The following is a 20,920-nucleotide window of genomic DNA, read 5'->3' as shown; positions in this document are numbered from 1 at the left end:
CTACATCTGTATTGCCATTTTCTTCCTCCAGATATGCCTCAATAGCGGCTTCTTTTTTAGACTCGGGACAGTCACGACCAAAGCAGGATGGACGACAACCCCGCTCACGAGAGGCTCCTCCAATGTCTCAGACCGGTCAACAACAGCGACCGTCCCGCCCCCCTCGGACCCAGACAGAACTGTGGCAATGAAGGACACAGTCTTCAATTTGTCATCACGTATCCTATCTAGCATTGAATTAAATGTTTTACATCGTGGACTATCGTTTGTTCCCACTCAGAAGGGTGATGCTTTTGATATTTTGACTCATTTACATCGATTCTTTCGATCTTTGAAATTAAAACTTTTCTTTCAGAATTTCCCCCCGGCCTGTGATTCCTCCGTGGTACATGTGAAATCGAAATGGACTCCACCGGGAGTGGGGGATGTCACGCTGGGGGCGTTTGAGCGCCTTGTATGTGATGATGTATCACGGATTTGCTCACATTACCAGTACATTAGATATAACCTGACAAAGGAGGAGGCTAGTGCTTTGACGGCTTTATCTCATGATCCCTCGATAGTCATAAAACCAGCGGACAAGGGAGGAGGGATAGTTATACTCAATAAAACAGATTATGTGGCAGAAGTGCTTAGACAATTGGGAGACACTTCATTCTATGTCCCACTCACCTCCGATCCCACCGACTCACTACGTAAACATATTCAATCAGTGGTACAATCCGCTATGGAGGCGCATATCATCACTATGAAGGAGTCCAAGTTTTTGGTCTCCACACATCCAGTAATGCCTTTATTCTACATTCTCCCAAAAATACACAAGTCCCTTGAAAAACCGCCGGGACGCCCTATCGTGTCCGGGATTGGCTCTTTATTAGAGCCACTCTCACAGTTTGTTGATGTGTTTCTGAAACCCATGGTACCCCAGATCAACTCCTATGTGCGGGATTCATCCCACTTTATGACCATATTATCATCTTTGCAGGTTCCTCAATCCACGATCTTTCTGATCACACTTGATGTAGTATCCCTGTATTCAAATATCCCCCTAAGTGAGGCCCTTATAGTGATTGAGAAATATTTGAACACACGCCCTGCTCCACAGCGGATTACCACCGCTTTTTTAGTTCAACTTGCTGAATTAGCATTGACAAAAAACTTTTTTCAGTTCCAGGACATAGTTTATCAGCAGATAAAGGGGACTGCAATGGGGGCGACTATGGCCCCCAGTCTGGCGTGCCTATACATGGCTGAATATGAGACTTTAAACATTTACTCTTCAATGTGGTCCCAGTTCATCCATGTATGGCTGCGCTATATTGATGACATCTTTATTGTTTGGACAGGTACAGACATTCAAGTTTTATTTGTTCCTGGACTGGATCAATACAGTCAATGTTAATATCCAGTTCAATCACTGCATTCATCCCTCGCGAATCTCTTTTTTAGATATTGATGTAGCCTGGGTGGCGGACCATTTTGAAACTACTTTGTTCCGTAAACACACTGACCGCAATACCTTATTGGCCTATAACAGCTGTCATCCGCGGGCACTGAGGGACAATATTCCCACGGGTCAATTTTTGAGACTCCGTCGGATATGCTCCACACGCCAGGAATTCCTTTCTCAGTCTAATGGGTTGGTTGACCGTTTTACAGAGAGAGGTTACCCCATGCGAGTCATCAAAAGGGCTTTTAAACGTGCCCTGTACACACAAAGAGAGTGGCTATTTACATCTTCTACGTCATCAGATGAGGTCACCCATAACTGCATTCTCCCTTTTTCCATTGTTGGCAGGGCCATAGCTAAGATGGTCAAACGACATTGGTCATCTTTGTCTTTGAACACTATAATGCAGGGTCCCCCGCGCTTTACTTTTAAACGTGCAACCAATCTTAGAGACCGTTTAGTGCACACAGCACCAGTGACACATTTTCCCGATACAACAAACGGACAACACACTCCGTGCGGTCACTGCACTATGTGCAGGCACACACAACTGGCCACCACATTTACACACCCTGTGACAGGACGTGTGTTCAAACTATATTCTCAATCAAATTGCTGCACAAAAGGAGTGATCTATGTGATAAGATGCCCCTGCTCATTGTTATACGTGGGGAAAACATCCCGAATGATAAAGACACGGGTCATTGAACATTGTTCGAATATAAGATCCTCTAGAATCGATGAACCTCTGGTGTCCCACTGGCTCCAAGCTGAACACTCCATTGACTCTCTCTCTTTCTCCGTATTGGAGGTGGTCTCGCCCCCTCCACGGGGAGGAGATTTCTCCGGTGCGCTGGGTCGGAGGGAGCAGCGATGGATCCACACTTTAAACACAGTAGCCCCTTCTGGCCTCAACAAAGATATTGAATGGCACCTATTCTACTAATTTCCTTTGCCCGCTGATTGTTGTATCTCGCGAGAGTCTGTTTCCGCGCCTTTTCTTTAAATGGCTGTCAGATCACAGGGTGAGCGCGCTCCTGAGAAGAATGGAATGGGTACGTGTACTTTAATGATATTACTTGCTCGGCAGTGTGTGTTCCGTTTCTCATACTATGTTATATCACATTTTAGATATGAATGATTCCTTTGGGTCCCTCCCGATGCAGCCTCCGCGAAACACGGGACCGTGTCGGGGGACATAGAAAACTACATGCTTGTTACCACTGATATGGAGTTGCCGAATTAAATAAGATATGAACTTTATTCATGGTCAATAAATTGTTATATTAAGTGAATGGGACTTTGATCTCTTTACTTGCACTCGTGACTTTGTGGTAATTGAAATCTCCCATTACTACCGCACTACCAATTTGGTTAGCTTCCCTAATTTCTCTTAGCATTTCTCTGTCAGTCTCATCTTGACCAGGTGGACGGTAGTATACCCCTATCACTATAGTCTTCCCTGACACACAAGGGATTTCTACCCATAAAGATTCAATTTTGTATTTAGTCTCATGCAGGATGTTTATCCTGTTGGACTCTATGCCATCCCGGACATAAAGCGCCACACCTCCTTCCGAGTGCTCTCTCTGTCATTGAGATATAATTTGTACCCCGGTATAGCACTGTCCCATTGGTTGTCCTCCTTCCACCATGTCTCTGAGATGCCAATTAAGTCTCTGTCATCATTCACTGCTATACATTCTAATTCTCCCATCTTACTTCTTAGACTTCTGGCATTAGCATACAAACATTTCAAAGTTTGTTTTTTGTTTGTATTTTCATTCTGCTTTTTAATTGATAGGGATAAGTTAGAATTTTTTTAGCTCAGATGAGTTTTTAGTTACAGGCACTTGGACTACTTTTCTAATTATTGGAACCTCACTGTCGGGATGCCCTAATTCTAATGCATCATTAGTATCCTTTGAAGATACCTCTCTCCGAACCATGCGCTGCTGAGCGACTGTCGGCTTTCCCCTTTGTTCTAGTTTAAAAGCTGCTCTATCTCCTTTTTAAAGGTTAGCACCAGCAGTCTGGTTCCACCCTGGTTAAGGTGGAGCCCATCCCTTCGGAAGAGACTCCCCCTTCCCCAAAAGGTTCCCCAGTCAGGGTGGAGGAACCATTAGGTGAGCTAGGCCTGTGCCTAGGGCACCGCGACTTAGGGGGCACCACGGCAGGCGGAAAAATTTTGAAAGGGCAAAAAGCGCCCTTTCAAAATTCTGCCAGCCCCCACCTCACCGTGCCACCCTCCCGACGCCCCCCTTGTGGTCCAGCGGAGGGCCCAGGAGCAATCTGCTGCTCCTGGGGCCTCAGCTTCCACTAAGCAAAATGGCGCCAGTGGCCTTTAGCCCCTACCATGTGACAGGGGCCAACCAATGGCACTGGTAGCTCCTGTCACATGGTAGGGGCTAAAGGCCACCGGCGCCATTTTGCTTAGTGGAAGCCGAGGCCCTGGGTGCGGCAGATCGCTCCCGGGCCCCCACCTGGACCACCAGGTATTTTGTAAGTTTTCTTTTGGGGGGGAGGAGGAGTCGGGGCTTCGGCTGGGGGCGGTGCAAGGCTGAAGGTGCCTAGGGCGCCCAATCCCCTTGCACTGGCCCTGTCCCCAGTTCCTTACAAAACTGAATCCCTCTTCCTTGCACCATCGTCTCATCCACGCATTGAGACTCCGGAGCTCTGCCTGCCTCTGGTGACCTGCACGTGGAACAGGGAGCATTTCAGAGAATGCTACCCTGGAGGTTCTGGATTTAAGCTTTCTACCTAAGAGCCTAAATTTGGCTTCCAGAGCCTCTCTCCCACATTTTCCTATGTCTTTGGTGCCCACATGTACCACGACAGCCGGCTCCTCCCCAGCACTGTCTAAAATCCTATCTAGGTGACGCGTGAGGTCCGCCACCTTCGCACCAGGTAGGCAAGTTACCAGGCGATCCTCACACCCACCAGCCACCCAACTGTCTACATTCCTAATAATCAAATCACCAACTAAGATGGCCGACCTAACCCTTCCCTCCTGGGCAGTAGGCCTTGGGGAGATATCCTCAGTGCGAAAGGACAATGCATCACCTGGAGAGCAGGTCCTTGCTACAGGATCCTTTCCTGCTGCGCCAGGTTGATGCTCTCCCATCATGAGACCTTCTTCCTCCAAGGCAGCACCAGGGTTGCCAGTCTGAAGTTGGGAGTTGGCTATTATGTCCCTATATTCCCCTCACTCACTCTTCCTCCTCAACTCACTCTCCTTTCCCTCTCCCCCCTGCCACATCCCCTCATTCTTTTGTCCCCTCCCCCTCCTCCAATGTGGTTACCAGCAGAAGAGGTGGCGAGTCCCAGGAACCCAGCAAAATAAGTAGCAGTGGGGCCAGGAAGCTTACACACTCAGTAATGACAGAAGCAGTGGAGTTAACAGGCACTCGGCCTGAATCTCTTCAACCTTGGCCATTTTTCCTCATGGCGTCCACAGTTCTGCTGGGAAATTGCACAAAACTCGAGGCCATGTAGTTACCCCCATTTCAGGGCACGCAGCTCCAGCACACTCTGCTTTGCTTCCTCAGGGTGTCTGGGAGCCAGAAATGATCCATGCAACCACCAACTCTGCTCCATTTCCATTGGGGGAAGCAGAACGGATTTACACTGCTGGCTCTGCCCCGCTCCCCTGGGTCCTAGAGAAAAGGTGCCTGAACGCCATTCTGCGTCATTCTGCCTTAGGTAACAGACAGAAAAAGGGGGTTGAATTAGCACAAGTCTGAAACGTGGGAGCAGTAGTGCCAATCATCAAGGCCAAGGTTTCAGACCTGTGCTGACTCGCCTCTTTTTTTTGTGTCTGCTCTTTGCTCTGCAGTGTCTGCTTCGGGATCACAGACCCCCCTCCACGTTGTATTAAGGGACAGAGTGGCTCACCGCTCTTCTTCCTCACCCCCCCCCCCCCCCCGCAGGCTGCCTGGAGGGGAGGGGCTGGAAGAGACACAAATTGAGCCCTGGGTATGAGGTTGAGTTCTTAGCAAACTCTCAGGCCGATGCAGTAATCAGGGCATTAAAACACTGGGCGTTGGATTTCTGCACACAGTCTTAACGCTCAGATTAAATTTTTTTTTAAACTCCGGATGCAGCAAGCTAATGATAGGCTAATGCATCGGGAGTTAAGTGCGTTGCCTTTAAAATGTGCGTTTGGCACAGGCCGAATGCTCCTACTCAGGAAGGGAGGGGGCAGTGTCCCTGTGGGCACTTTGCAGATAAGTAATGACTTACCCGGTTAACTGGTGCAGGGTCGCTGCTACTTAGTCAGATAAGTACTTATCCAGCTAAATAGTGGTGACCCACACAAGATAGCCAGATAACTACTCGCTTATCTATCCAAGTGGCAGAGGCAAAACTCTCCAGACAGCCAGATAAGTCAATACCTATCGCAAAGTGTATTGGACAATTTTACATTTTGTTCTTATTTATTTATTTTATTTATTTAACAACTTTTAATATACCGACGTTCGTGAGGCACATCACGCCGGTTTACAAGTAACTCAGTTAAAGGAGGAAATTACAATGAACAGGGGGCCGGGGGATGGGAGCAGGCCAGAAAAAGGGGGGGGGGGGGTAAGGGAGACAGGAAGGAGAGAGGGAAAGATAGGTAGCATGAGTGAGAGTATAAAAAACAACAGTTAACATAAGAAATAAAAGGAACTTATTTACAGAAAAAGGAATATTTACATTAGTGACAATTAGCATAGGATTGATTATATCGGACTAAAATGAACAATTTTGTAAAATTGTAGGAAGATAAAGGGGGAAGGGCGGGCAAGGAGAGGCGAAAGGGAAAGCCTTGGGAGGGGGGGAAAAGCCTAAGGAGGGGGGAGAAAAAGGCCTAAGGAGGGGGAAGAAAGGGAAAAAAAGGGAACGCCTTAGGAGGGGGGGGGGGGGGAAAAAGGGGGGGGGGGGTGGGGGGGATGGAGGCTGGGAATCTGGGTGGGGGGGGGGCTTCTGTTTGTTTGTTTTTTTAACCTATTTAAAGTCCATCTGTGACCCTGGAGTTAAGTTTCCAGTGTTGAGAAAATCCTGGCCGGACCCATACACCTCTCTACATTTGTGCCCTCGGTTGCATGTGATTTCCAGGAGAGGGCGCTACGTATTCCTCCCATTTTAAAATACTCACTGCACTGGCAGTAACGTTTATGCTCCCAAAATGAGCGCTGAATTGCAGGCAATGCTGTGTTGTTTCTGCATCAGCCTTTCCATGCAGTACAATTGAACTAAAAAGATTTCAGAATTCCTATTCTTCTACAGGATAACTCCCTTTCTCTAATCGTCTATCCCTTCGCCTTCACGGACACACCTCTACCTTTCTCCCAATTACTCAGCATCCCTACCCCATTAGTCACCTCACTCCATCTCATTTGAAACCGCAAAGAGGGATGCAAAGCAACATGGTAAATGTCAGCAGGAAAAGACACAAGTGGTCCATCCAGTCTGCCCAGCAAGGTTTCTCCTTTTTTTATGGTAGTATCTGCCACTCCATGCAGATAACGCTGACACCTCCAATTGCCTCCTGTTAACAGTGGTATTTAGTACCACTTTAGGTAGGTAACCCCCTGCCTTCTGTTACCCAGCACTCCATGCTTTCCATTAATAGTAACTGCCATTCTGTTCAGGTTTCCCACCATCCACCTTCTTGCCTTCTCTTAACGGCCATAACTGCCGCTCTGTGCAGGTCACCCCCATGCCTTCTGTTAAGGGTCATAACTGCCGCTCTGTGCAGGTTACCTCCGTACCTTCTGTTAAGGGTCATAACTGCCGCTCTGTGCAGGTTACCTCCGTACCTTCTGTTAAGGGTCATAACTGCCGCTCTGTGCAGGTTACCTCCGTGTCTTCTGTTAAGAGCCATAACTGCCGCTCTGTGCAGGTTACCTCCGTGTCTTCTGTTAAGAGCCATAACTGCCGCTCTGTGCAGGTTACCTCCGTGCCTTATTTATTTATTTATTTATAACTTTTATATACCGGCATTCGTAAAAAAAAACATCATGTCGGTTTACAGACAACTGAGAAAGGAAATTACAATGATAGATGGAGGAAGGATAGGAAGTTAAAAGGTGACAACTTTACTGTAGAGCCAACGGGCGCCACAGTTATTAAATGAGATTACATGTGGTTAACCAGGTTGGACATAAATTAATTATATACAAGAGGCGACAGAGTGGGGGGTAGCGCGGGGTGGGGGATGAAGCGCATAGGGGAGGCGGGGTGGGGTAGGAACTGTACAAGGGGGCAGGTGGTGGCGATGGGAAGGAGAGGTGGTGACTGAATATCAGGAAGCCATAATATGGATGGGGTGGTGAGGGAGGGAGGGTGTGTAGGGGGGCGGGGGGACACTGTACTAGGGAGAGGGAAATAATGAGTGTTGAGGAGAAGTCAAATGCTAGGGTTGAGAGGCGTTGGGATAGGCCTGTTTAAATAACCAGGTCTTGATTCCTTTTTTGAATTGATTAAGTGAAGGTTCTAGTCGGAGCTCAGTGGGGAGGGAGTTCCAAAGGGTGGGGCCGGCGATGGAGAAGGCTCTCGTTCTGGTGTTTGTGAGGTGAGCAATTTTGAGTGAAGGGGTGTGGAGGGTGCCCGCAAGGGAGTTTCTGGTAGGACGGTTGGCCTGGTGGAAGTGTGGCACTGCCGCTCTGTGCAGGTCACCCCCATGCCTTCTGTTAAGAGCCATAACTGCCGCTCTGTGCAGGTCACCCCCATGCCTTCTGTTAAGAGCCATAACTGCCGCTCTGTGCAGGTTACCTCCGTGTCTTCTGTTAAGGGTCATAACTGCCGCTCTGTGCAGGTTACCTCCGTGTCTTCTGTTAAGAGCCATAACTGCCACCCTGTGCAGGTCACCCCCATGCCTTCTGTTAAGAGCCATAACTGCCGCTCTGTGCAGGTTACCTCAGTGCCTTCTGTTAAGGGTCATAACTGCCGCTCTGTGCAGGTTACCTCCGTACCTTCTGTTAAGGGTCATAACTGCCGCTCTGTGCAGGTTACCTCCGTACCTTCTGTTAAGGGTCATAACTGCCACCCTGTGCAGGTCACCCCCATGCCTTCTGTTAAGAGCCATAACTGCCACCCTGTGCAGGTCACCCCCATGCCTTCTGTTAAGAGCCATAACTGCCGCTCTGTGCAGGTCACCCCATGCCTTCTGTTAAGAGCCATAACTGCCGCTCTGTGCAGGTTACCTCCGTGTCTTCTGTTAAGGGTCATAACTGCCGCTCTGTGCAGGTTACCTCCATGCCTTCTGTTAAGAGCCATAACTGCCACCCTGTGCAGGTCACCCCCATGCCTTCTGTTAAGAGCCATAACTGCCGCTCTGTGCAGGTCACCCCCATGCCTTCTGTTAAGAGCCATAACTGCCGCTCTGTGCAGGTTACCTCCGTGTCTTCTGTTAAGGGTCATAACTGCCGCTCTGTGCAGGTTACCTCCGTGTCTTCTGTTAAGAGCCATAACTGCCACCCTGTGCAGGTCACCCCCATGCCTTCTGTTAAGAGCCATAACTGCCGCTCTGTGCAGGTTACCTCCGTGCCTTCTGTTAAGGGTCATAACTGCCGCTCTGTGCAGGTTACCTCCGTGTCTTCTGTTAAGAGCCATAACTGCCGCTCTGTGCAGGTTACCTCCGTGCCTTCTGTTAAGAGCCATAACTGCCGCTCTGTGCAGGTTACCTCCGTGTCTTCTGTTAAGAGCCATAACTGCCGCTCTGTGCAGGTTACCTCCATGTCTTCTGTTAAGGGTCATAACTGCCGCTCTGTGCAGGTTACCTCCGTGCCTTCTGTTAAAAGCCATAACTGCCGCTCTGTGCAGGTTACCTCCGTGCCTTCTGTTAAGAGCCATAACTGCCGCTCTGTGCAGGTTACCTCCATGTCTTCTGTTAAGGGTCATAACTGCCGCTCTGTGCAGGTTACCTCCGTGCCTTCTGTTAAGAGCCATAACTGCCGCTCTGTGCAGGTTACCTCCGTGTCTTCTGTTAAGAGCCATAACTGCCGCTCTGTGCAGGTTACCTCCGTGTCTTCTGTTAAGAGCCATAACTGCCGCTCTGTGCAGGTTACCTCCGTGTCTTCTGTTAAGGGCCATAACTGCCGCTCTGTGCAGGTTACCTCCGTGCCTTCTGTTAAGAGCCATAACTGCCGCTCTGTGCAGGTTACCTCCGTGCCTTCTGTTAAGGGTCATAACTGCCGCTCTGTGCAGGTTACCTCAGTGCCTTCTGTTAAGAGCCATAACTGCCGCTCTGTGCAGGTTAACTCCGTGTCTTCTGTTAAGAGCCATAACTACCGCTCTGTGCAGGTTACCTCCGTGTCTTCTGTTAAGAGCCATAACTGCCGCTCTGTGCAGGTTACCTCCGTGTCTTCTGTTAAGAGCCATAACTGCCGCTCTGTGCAGGTTACCTCTGTGTCTTCTGTTAAGGGTCATAACTGCCGCTCTGTGCAGGTTACCTCCGTGTCTTCTGTTAAGAGCCATAACTGCCGCTCTGTGCAGGTTACCTCCGTGCCTTCTGTTAAGGGCCATAACTGCCGCTCTGTGCAGGTTACCTCCGTGTCTTCTGTTAAGAGCCATAACTGCCGCTCTGTGCAGGTTACCTCCGTGCCTTCTGTTAAGGGCCATAACTGCCGCTCTGTGCAGGTTACCTCCGTGTCTTCTGTTAAGAGCCATAACTGCCGCTCTGTGCAGGTTACCTCCGTGCCTTCTGTTAAGGGCCATAACTGCCGCTCTGTGCAGGTTACCTCCGTGTCTTCTGTTAAGAGCCATAACTGCCGCTCTGTGCAGGTTACCTCAGTGCCTTCTGTTAAGGGTCATAACTGCCGCTCTGTGCAGGTTACCTCAGTGCCTTCTGTTAAGAGCCATAACTGCCGCTCTGTGCAGGTTAACTCCGTGTCTTCTGTTAAGAGCCATAACTGCCGCTCTGTGCAGGTTACCTCCGTGTCTTCTGTTAAGAGCCATAACTGCCGCTCTGTGCAGGTTACCTCTGTGTCTTCTGTTAAGGGTCATAACTGCCGCTCTGTGCAGGTTACCTCCGTGTCTTCTGTTAAGAGCCATAACTGCCGCTCTGTGCAGGTTACCTCCGTGCCTTCTGTTAAGGGCCATAACTGCCGCTCTGTGCAGGTTACCTCCATGCCTTCTGTTAAGGCCATAACTGTCTCTCTGTGCAGGTTACCCCCATGCCTTCTGTTAAGGGTCATAACTGCCTCTCTGTGCAGGTTACCCCCATGCATTCTGTTAAGGGTCATAAGTGCCGCTCTGTGCAGGTTATTCCAGTTAGTCCAGGTTACCCCTTTTCTTCATTTCCATCCTTTAGCCAATAGGGATCCCACATCCTTTTGAATGCCATTTCTGGTTTTGTCTTCACTACCTCTTCTAGGAGGGCACTCCATGCATCCACCACTCTTTCCGTGAAGAAAGATTTCCTGACAGTGTTCCCGAGTCTGCCCCCTTGGAGCTTCATATCATGACCCCTACTTCTACAGCTTTCTTTCCACCGGAAAAGGCTCGATTCCCATGCATCATTAATCCTCTTCAGGTATTTAAAAGTCTGTATCATCTTGCCCTGGTCCCTCTTCTCCTGCAGGGGATACATATTTAGGTCCTACAGTCTCATCTTATTAAGTCTTCCAGTGCAGACTCCACATCATTTTGGTCGCCTTTCTCTGGACCACTTCCATGCTGTCTCTATCCTTTTTTGAGATGAGATCTCCAGAACTGAACACACTCTTTCAGGTGAGGCCTCACCGAGGACCCGTACAGGGGCATTTTCATCTCCTTTCTCCTGCTGGTTATGTCTCTCTCTCTCTCTCTCGCTCTCCAGGCCGCCCAGTATCCCTCTGCCTTGCCACATTGCTCCGCCGCCTTCAGATCCTCGGATACCATCACCCGAGGTCTCTCTCCCAGTGCATGCGCCTCGGTTTTTCCTCCCTCCTCGCTCACGGCTCCTTTGGGTTGCCATTTCCCAATTGCACGAGCCTGCACTTCTTGGCACTGACTGCCAGCTGCCAAACTTTGGACCCCTCCTCTAAATATCTTAGATCACTTCTCCCTCTCTCTTTCTGCTCCTTCAGGTGTGGCCACTCAGTGTCGTTTTTTGACTTCCGCATATGTAAGGAAAACGCAGGTTAAAATAGGTATAGCAAAGCCCAGCTAGTTGTTGGGAAAGGAATTCAGAGATGGATAGCCAAAAGAATCTGTTTGTATACTTACAAATCACATAGTTTATCAGGATTAAATGGATTAGGCTGCTCCAGTCTCTGTGCTAATGATACATCACATGATAGATCCATGGATTCATTGAGTGAGGGGTGGAAAGTCGGAGTGATATATTTAAAGATTCAGTGTTTGGTTACTTAAACAATATATAATGGACATATGGGTGCATGCGAGAAACAATGTTAAAGTGCAGTTACGTTTTTTTTTGAGTGGGGATGGGAACAGGACGAATGTCCGGCAGTTTCCCTCTGCCACTGGGGGCTTTCAGATCAATCAGAAGAGCATTGCAAACCCTCATTCACAACTATTTGGGGTTTCTTCCCATCATTTTTTTTTTTTTTAATCTCCTGCCATCTATTCCAGCAACAGGCCTCAACCAAGGGCCACAGGGCTCAACCAAGGGCCACAGGCCTCAACCAAGGGCCACAGGGCTCAACCAAGGGCCACAGGCCTCCGGAAACCAGTTCCCAGGCACCCCGAGTCTGGGCACTAGGTGTCGCCACTGAGACGGTGGTGACTGCTGCCTCTGCGGCCTCCCCCGTCCCTGGCTTAGCCCTAGCAGCAGAGGCAGCCCACAGCACGGACAATGAGCCACTAAGCCCCGCCCATCAGTTACTTTTTTAACAGCAAAAAAGAACAAAGCGCTGAAATTCCTCTCCCACTCCGCAGTCCCCCCCATGACCCAGAACTGCATGATTCACACACACAGTGCCCTACTGCTTAGGGTGTCCTCTTCCTCTAATCAGCATCCAGGCAGAAGTCAGGGGGGTGCAGAGACCTATTGAGCGACTCCCTGTCTGGCTCTTCTGCCTTTCATGCCCGGCTTAGCAGCCTGCATTGCCATAAAATAATTTTAGCCTCCCACATTTTTACGTTCTTTCCCTTTTTTTTGTATTTGAAGCTTCTAAAGTTATGCAACTGCAAAAGCCCTATCAACACCCTGCAGAACAATCTGTGCATGAAAACCAAATGTCACAATCTGTGCATGAAAACCAAATGTCCCTGAAACCAGCACGTGCGTCCCTTCTAGCCTCCGTGCACCTTGGAGGTCCTCTCCCATCCCGCTCCTCTCCTTCTTCTCCCAGACTCCCCCTCTCACTACACCAGAGCCTTAACTAGGAGTTTTAGTGCTCCCTCTCCTCTACCCCTCCACCCTGACCCTCTCTTCCCTCAGCCTCCATGGTAGGAGGGAGGGCAGCACTCTTCCTCTGTTGCTGGCCCCCTGCTTGAATTTGAATCGTTTTTTTCTACCTTCAAGGAGCTTCCCTGTGGCCCATCCCTAGCTGCAGCCTTATCTCCCACCCCTGAGCTTTCAGCAGATTTCCTCTTTTCTGTTTCTCCCAGGCTGCCTCTTCACTCTGAGATCCCAGCTCTCCTCCCTTCCTGCTCCGCTCCCCTCTTCCAAACGCCCGCGGCTCCTGCCCTCGAGCTCCTCCTCTGACAGACTCGGCTCCCACCCCTCCTTCCTCTCACTCCTCCTTACATTCTCTCTTCAACCTTTTGCTTCTGGAGGAAGATCTTGTGCAGTCAATACCAGGGCCTTTTTTCCCCCACACTTTTTTTTTTTTTGAGGATCTCTTCCAGGTTTTTGTTTTTTTTTTTCATCAGAAGATGAGTTACTTTTTGTTGTACAGTGTGGTGTAGTCAGCCTTATATATTTGTGCGTATCCTTTATTTGAAACAATAAATAGATGAAACTCCAAAAAGAATAAACGTAGCTGGCCTTCTCAGAAGTGCCCGGGTAACTCCCTTTTCCCTTTCCTCTCAGAACAAAGCAAGATCTGTCAGACTCTGTTCCCAAAGAAGGAGCCGCCATAGCTACAAATAAGAAAGAACCAGACCTTGCCAAACAAGATTTCCTTTGTCCTCGGCATAAAAATGCCAGAAAGGGACGTTTCCTGCTGGTGCTCATGAAGCCGGCCTGCCAGAGCTTGCTGCTGCTGCTGTGCATATTATGCAATAATCACTTCTGTAACAGCACCAACCGACAGAAATCCACAACCCCCCCCCCCCCCCCCCCCGCTCTCATAAGCTTTATAACAGTGCTAGCTTTCTTTTTATACAGCCAACCCATCTGCTGCCCCTTTCTCATATCCTAGTCACATAGTGAAGGCAGAAAAAGACCAGATGCTCCATCCGGTCTGCCCAGCAATTCGCTTATGGTAATAACTGCTGCTCCGTGCAGGTTACCCCCATGTTTCTCTTAAGAGTAGTAACTGCCGCTCCGCGCAGGTTACCCCCATGTTTCTGTTAAGGGTAGTAACTGCCGCTCCGTGCGGGTTACCTCCATGCATTCTCTTAAGAGTAGTAACTGCCACTCCGTGCAGGTTACCCCCATGCATTCTCTTAAGAGTAGTAACTGCCGCTCCGCGCGGGTTACCCCCATGCATTCTGTTAAGGGTAGTAACTGCCGCTCCGTGCGGGTTACCTCCATGCATTCTCTTAAGAGTAGTAACTGCCACTCCGTGCAGGTTACCCCCATGCATTCTCTTAAGAGTAGTAACTGCCGCTCCGCGCGGGTTACCCCCATGCATTCTGTTAAGGGTAGTAACTGCCGCTCCGTGCGGGTTACCTCCATGCATTCTCTTAAGAGTAGTAACTGCCGCTCCGTGCAGGTTACCCCCATGCATTCTGTTAAGGGCAGTAACTGCCGCTCCGTGCAGGTTACCCCCATGCATTCTGTTAAGGGTAGTAACTGCCGCTCCGTGCGGGTTACCCCCATGCATTCTCTTAAGAGTAGTAACTGCCGCTCCGCGCGGGTTACCCCCATGCATTCTGTTAAGGGCAGTAACTGCCGCTCCGTGCAGGTTACCTCCATGCATTCTCTTAAGAGTAGTAACTGCCGCTCCGTGCAGGTTACCCCCATGCATTCTCTTAAGAGTAGTAACTGCCGCTCCGTGCAGGTTACCCCCATGCATTCTCTTAAGAGTAGTAACTGCCGCTCCGTGCAGGTTACCCCCATGCATTCTCTTAAGAGTAGTAACTGCCGCTCCGTGCAGGTTACCCCCATGCATTCTGTTAAGGGCAGTAACTGCCGCTCCGTGCAGGTTACCCCCATGCATTCTGTTAAGGGCAGTAACTGCCGCTCCGCGCAGGTTACCCCCATGCATTCTGTTGAGGGTAATTACTGCCGCTCCGCCGGGGCAGGCCGCTAGTGCCCGCACATTCCCGAGCTTCTCCCGCCCCCGCCGTGGGCAGGGTGCTTCGCTCCGACGGTGCACGGTCTGCCCTTGCTGGACCCCCAGAGGCAGGTACCTGCTGGGGCTTTCTGGGAGAACGTGCGGCGATGGCGCTGTAAGCAATGGAGCTACAGATTCGGGGCATAGGAAGGACTGGGGAGCATTAATTTCCATGTCGTCTTTTCCTAGGAATATTGGCAGGTGTGAAGATTTCAAATCCTTGAACACACTGGAAAACAAATGGCCCAACTCATCCCTGACTTTTCCCGGTCCCTCACCCCCTTGCCTGCCTGCCTGCCCTTCTGTATTTTGTGTCTACATGCACGTCCTTTCCATGTGCTTATTCCGTCCGACGACTCCTCCCTAAAATTCCAGGACACTGCAAACTCTGGCCTGCCAGCTTTCTAAAATTGTGAACACAAACAACGTGAACAAAAGCGCTTATTGTTGCAGCTGTTTGTGGCCTATTAAGTCGGCAGGGCTGTCTCCAACCTTACATTAAACTGGCAGAAGCACGAGCTTTAGTCAGGGAAACTCAGAACCCAAGGCTTGATAGAAGGTGGGTCCAGCTGGGCTCATCCAGCTCCAGCAACATTTCAATACATTTCCTAGGTTGAATAAAGTTACTGCTGATGCCAAACAAGAGAAACCAGGAAGCAACGTGTAAACTGAGATTGGGCAGCCTAGAGGGGTTTAATGGTCATTATTAGCTGTCAAAAGAACGTAACAACGTAATGCTTGCCATACTTGATCAGACCAAGGGTCCATCAAGCCCAGCATCCTGTTTCCAACAGTGGCCAAGCCAGGTCACAATTACCTGGCAGGATCCCAAGAGGTAGTTAGATTCCCACCTGCCTATCCCAGGGTTAAGAAGTGGATTTCTGCAACTCTGCCTTTATAGTTAATAGACTTTTCCTCCAGGAACATGTCTAAACCTTTTTTTAAACACAGCTACACTAGTAGCTTTCACCACATCCTCTGGCAACAAATTCCAGGGCTTAATTATGTGTTGAGTAAAAAAAAAATATTTTCCTTATTAGTTTGATTCTCCATTCCTTTCCCAATAATCAATAGCATTCTATTTGCTTTCTTGGCTGCTGCTATTGCTGCAGTAGGAACAGGGTTGGAAGGCCGCAGGGGTAACCAGGTTATGGGGGTGAAAGACAGAAGAAATCAAATAGAGGAGAGAGGAGGAACAGTGAGAAATGCAGAGGACCCTTTCTGTTTATCATGGCAGAGGGTCTAGCTCTTCTCTTTCTAACTTTCATTGCGTCCATTGCCCTTGTATCTGCTAAGATAATAAATACACATTGATACTTCCTCTGCCTCATTCTGTGTTTCTCTCTCTCATTTTCGCACACACACACAGCCACCCACACACTTTGCAGACCCAGAAAGCAGCATTTCAGTCAAGAGCAACCTAGAAGTGGTAAAAAAAAAAAACCAACCCCAGATACGGGAAATAGGGACATCATAAATACAATGAGACGTCCGTTATGCAAAACTCCTTACTTCATAATCCACAGGCTTATCTCATTGAATATTAGCGATTTTCAGTTGTGCAAAGTGATGATTAGCCAGTAGCAGTCTAACATGCATCCATATGGGGGAAGGGGGGTCAAGGTGTGGAGGACAGAATATGTGTCATGGCTGCATAATTTCTGTTTGAAAGCAAGAGAGATGGAAGCAGAGGAAAAAATGAATGCACCTGTGATCCTCCTTAGCCCTCTGACGACCAAGTCTCTGCTCAGCACCAGCCCAGGTTTACAGCCAAGGGATGTGCTGCAGGAAACGTTGCCAACATTTTGTGATAGGAGAACAAGTGACAATTCCATGACTTATTACAAAATGGATAGACCCGATTTCCGTACGATAAAGAGACTTTTGGCATTGACAACGCTAGGCTGCAGGCCTGGACTTTGATGTATTGCCAGAGTTAGGGGAGTAGAAGGAGAGGGTGGAGGCGGAGGGTGTGTGAATAACAGAGGGCAGGACTAAAAAAAAAAAAAAAAAAAAATCTTTTGAAAACGTTTTAGGAGCCAGAGACAATAATATTTTCTGCCTTGTGTGCAGATTTTTTTTTTATTTGGGGGTCTTTAGGGTTTTTGTAAACATTCCTCCTCTCCTTTGCCGTCAGCCTCTTCCTCCCTGTATCTCTCTTCTTCCCCTGGGCCCTCCTCTTTCGGGCAGCCTCTCCTCCTCCTCACCTTGGCTTGCCCCCAGGCTGCATCTCCTCTCCTGTGTGGCCCTATGGCCCTTTACAGGCTCTAGCTGTCAAAATGTAGGCGTTTAGGTGTCCTGGCTTTTCCCACTCCTGATAGAGAGTACTATGGGCAGGTCTTAAGGGCACTACCAGACGTATGAGAGAAAGCTAACAATGAAGCACTAAGAAATCTTGGCCCCTCCTCAAACATAACAATTGCCAGCATGAGGATTCTCCTTTTGTTTAAAAGGCGTTTTAAAATATATTTCACACCCTGAAATTCCTGTCAGTGTTGCTGCTTCTCTGCAGCAGACACCTACATACATCAGGAAATGAATCAGTGAGGGGAAGGGAAATAACCATCTCTGCGCTGTTTGTGTGTCAGTTTGGTTACCCAATCTACTAAAGTAATAGAGAAATCACCAGGCCCAGCTGCGTGCTGTTCCAGTAAAGCCTCGGTTAAATAAGTGTGAGTCTCGGAAAGCTGCATTCCCACTGTCCCGCTCACAACGCCCATCGTGTTCCATTCCCACTCGCATTCTTAGCTCAGAAAACCTGAAAAATCTCTCTCAGCATGCATGAACTCCATTCCCACTCACATTCTTAGCTCAGAAAACCTGAAAAATCTCTCTCAGCATGCATGAACTCCATTCCCACTCGCATTCTTAGCTCAGAAAACCTGAAAAATCTCTCTCAGCATGCATGAACTTCCATTCCCACTCACATTCTTAGCTCAGAAAACCTGAAAAATCTCTCTCAGCATGCATGAACTCCATTCCCACTCACATTCTTAGCTCAGAAAACCTGAAAAATCTCTCTCAGCATGCATGAACTCCATTCCCACTCGCATTCTTAGCTCAGAAAACCTGAAAAATCTCTCTCAGCATGCATGAACTCCATTCCCACTCACATTCTTAGCTCAGAAAACCTGAAAAATCTCTCTCAGCATGCATGAACTCCATTCCCACTCGCATTCTTAGCTCAGAAAACCTGAAAAATCTCTCTCAGCATGCATGAACTCCATTCCCACTCACATTCTTAGCTCAGAAAACCTGAAAAATCTCTCTCAGCATGCATGAACTCCATTCCCACTCACATTCTTAGCTCAGAAAACCTGAAAAATCTCTCTCAGCATGCATGAACTCTCCGGCACTGCTGCCTCAGTTATTTACAAGATAAACATCAACTTCGGGGAGGTGGGTGGGATTGTGTGTCTGATCTGTTCTTTACAGAAAATACTTGTCACAGGTAAGCCACTTTTTCCTTTTTCCATGGGCAAGCAGGAACAAAACAACCGTACAAGTACGGCCTCCCTAGCTGAGGGTTGCATAATTGTATTTTGCGTTCTAATTATAAAGTTAATGCAACCCGGAAGAAGTGGTCAGTGGGAAGTTGAAGCTTTAACTGAAACAAATTTTGCAGAACTATTGACAAAAGGAGGTCTCATTGCGAGAATCCTGGTGCAAACAGTAATGTTTTGTGAAAGTGTTTTTGGACTTCGACATGACAGCTTTGCAAATGTCCTGGAGGCTGGGTCCTGACACTGGGGCCTGGGCCCAGACCCAATGCCATGACCCAACCCGGAGGCCGGGTCCCAACTTCTGGGCCTCAACCTAGGCTGGAGCCCAGACCAGGCTCGATGCCGCAAGCTGGCCTGGAAGCTGAGTCCCGACGCCTGGGCTTCGGCCTAGGGTCAGGCCAGGGCCCAGGCCCAGAGCTCAGGCCTCGCAGCTGTTTCCGCATTGTCCAGCGTCGCATTTACCCCAGTGGATGGAGCAATTTTGATGTACGGCAATGCCGTACAATGCCGTACATCAAAATGGTGCTGTCCATTCATTAACTCCGGCGCAACCCCGTCAGATGGCATCAGAAGAGAAGAAGAGGCAACGTGGGAGCCACTGTGAGGCCTGGGCTCCAGGCCTGGGCCTGATACTAGGCCGGGGCCCAGGCGCTAGGACCTGGTCTCCAGGCCAGCTCCGATGTCAGGTCTGGGTCCGGGCTGAAGCCCTGGTGTCAGGACCCAGCCTCCGGGCCGGGTCGTGCTGTCGGGCCTGGGTCCAGGCTCCAGTCTAGGCCTAGGCCCAGGCGTCGGGATCTGGCTTCTGGGTCAGGTCATGGTATCGGGTCTGAACTGAGGCTCCAGTGTCAGAACCAGGCCTCTGGGCTGGGTTGTGCCATTGGGTCTGGGTCTAGGCTTCGGCCAAGGTCCCAGTGCCAGGACCAGGCCTCAGGGTCAGGTCATGGCGTTGGGCCTGGGTCTGGGCCAAGGCCTGGCTTTGACTCTTTTTTGGTGTGGGCGTAGGCGAGACTCCAGCATCGTGCTTGGGCCTAGTCCATGGCCCCTACTTTGTGCCTCAGCCTATGCCCTGGGCGAGATCCTGGCTTCGGGCCTAGGCGCCAGTGTCACTCTAGGGCGTAGCCCGTGGCCCCTGCTTTGGGCCTTGGCCTATGCTTAAGCTTAGGCCCGATGCATTTCTTTCAAATGAATGCAACCAATAAGTTTCGTTTCATTTGAGGGGGGGGGGGCCCGATTAGTTTCGGGTCCTTCGATTAATTTCGGGTTCCCCTGGATGGAATGAATTGCCCTTTTTCATCGCGTTTTTGAAATTTGTTTGAAATGAATGGACATCCCTACTGTCTATAACCTCTGCATAAAAGGTATGGCATTCCGGTAAAGAAGGCAATATAATTGCTGGCTAAGCTTTCACCGATGAGACATCAAATTCTATCACCAACACTTGGAGAGAAGTTCTACTGGAGGAAGACGTAGAGCCATTCCATTTCTTAGCATTGTCATCAATGTTGATGTGCTTCAGTGCCATAAGCTTTGGTGCCGTAAAGAAGTGCATCAATGTTTTTAGCACCGACAGACTTGGATCTGGGCTATACAGCGCCAAGAATCTCTGTATTGATTCTTCCATGCGATGTTTCTTATGGCTTCTGTGCTGATGACTTGACATAGTGAGTTTTATCTGATGGCGCAAATGAAATATGCTTTCTCTTCCTTTCTGCGCCATGAGAAGACAATGACATGCTTCTGTTCTCCTGAGACTGACCTCTGAGGTGCTGGTTTCAATGTGGTGAATTCCTCCTTTTTTTTGAAAGGAAAGATAATTCCAACCTCAGTTTCATACTTTTAAAGGCCCTGGTTTCGAGGGGCATCTTACCACAGGGACTGTAGTTTGATGATTCATGATTGGGGCCAGGATATTTTAGACATAAAGGAGTAGATTTTCAAAGGGATACGCGCGTACCCCCTGAAAACCTACCCCAAACCCCCCCTGCGCCTATTTTGCATAGGCTCGGCGGCGCGCGCAAGCCCCGGGACGCACGTAAGTCCCGGGGCTTGCATGGAGGGGCATGTTGGAGGGCGTGCCGGGAGTGACGCGGCGTTTCAGGGGCGTGTCCGGGGCGTGGTTCCGGCCCGGGGGCGTGGCAGCGGCCCCCAGACCAGCCTCCGGACCGGAACATGGAGCGAGGCAGCCGGCCCGGCGCGCTCAAAGTTATGCCTGCTTCAAGCTGGCGTAACTTTCGTGATAGAGGTAGGGGAGGGGTTTAGATAGGGCTGGGGGGGGGTGGGTTAGGTAGGGGAAGGGAGGGGAAGGTGGAGGGAGGGCGAAGGAAAGTTCCCTCCGAGGCCGCTTCGATTTCGGAGCGGCCTCAGAGGGAACGGAGGCAGGCTGCGCGGCTCGGCATGCCAGGCTGCCGATTTTGGGCAGCCTTGCGCGCACCGACCCCAGATTTTAATGGCTACGCGTGTATCTATTGAAATCCCGCATACTCTTGTTTGCGCCTGGTGCGCGAACAAAAGTACGCGTGTGCACAGATTTATAAATCTGATTTATAAAGATTGGGCCGGATCCAATCTTTCCTGAAAGACAGGACATA

The 20,920-nt window shown here is 49.6% G+C and overlaps 1 protein-coding gene across 3 annotated transcripts in view; it reads right to left on the bottom strand.

The window, feature by feature from the left end:
- Window positions 1–20,920, bottom strand: part of EML3 (EMAP like 3) — a 192,620-nt gene that overhangs the window by 110,784 nt on the left and 60,916 nt on the right. The gene's annotated exons all lie outside the window — the stretch shown is intronic.

This window comes from Rhinatrema bivittatum, chromosome 8, assembly GCF_901001135.1.
Source record: "Rhinatrema bivittatum chromosome 8, aRhiBiv1.1, whole genome shotgun sequence".
NCBI lineage: Eukaryota > Metazoa > Chordata > Amphibia > Gymnophiona > Rhinatrematidae > Rhinatrema > Rhinatrema bivittatum.
This window is presented reverse-complemented; position numbering and strand designations above follow the sequence as displayed.